We start from the raw sequence: 671 nt of genomic DNA, 5'->3' as shown, positions 1-671 counted from the left end.
GGCATGCTCCAACCTTCGCAAACTGGAGGAAAAATTACATTTCATTGGATAGAGTGATGTCATGAAATCTTTCCACAGTCGTTTCATTTCTCCTTTTCCTCATCCTAGTCATCAGAATGTGATAATTGATGTGTCCAGTGTGTCTTTGTTGTTGTTGGTGGTGTTGTTGTAGCTGTTGTTATTGCTGAACACATGTACATATTTGTAGAAACACTGAGTCATAAATTGGTGAATTTCTACTCTTGACCAGTCTACATTAAATTTATGTAATCCTCGTTGGCATAAACACAAGCTATTTCTAAAAAAAATAGCAATCAAAATAATGTTGGAAGTGCGTAATGATCACTTTCATTTGTATTTTCATCAGTAATGTGTATTGATAGTTATAAAATGTAGATGTCTGATAGTTAAGGATTGCCATTAGTTCCTTCATATTCAGATACTGTACGTATATCGTTTAAGTTTCAATTAACCAAAAATTCCATTTTAAGGAATTCCTTTAAAATGGATAAGCGGAAAATTCATAATTTTGGTTCTGTATATCCTCTATGAAGTACGATCCTTACCAGTTATCGATTTTAATATAGCTGTTGTAAGCTAGATCCTTTCCTACTGTTTTACAATTAATGAAAAAATATGTTTTGATTAAGACAAATTGATTCAGAAGGTCA

Source organism: Berghia stephanieae, chromosome 7, assembly GCF_034508935.2.
Source record: "Berghia stephanieae isolate SIO BIC M18660-M18661 chromosome 7, UCSD_Bste_1.3, whole genome shotgun sequence".
Taxonomy (NCBI): Eukaryota; Metazoa; Mollusca; class Gastropoda; order Nudibranchia; family Aeolidiidae; genus Berghia; species Berghia stephanieae.
The sequence above is the reverse complement of the archived record's forward strand: the minus strand, read 5'-3'. Positions refer to the sequence as shown.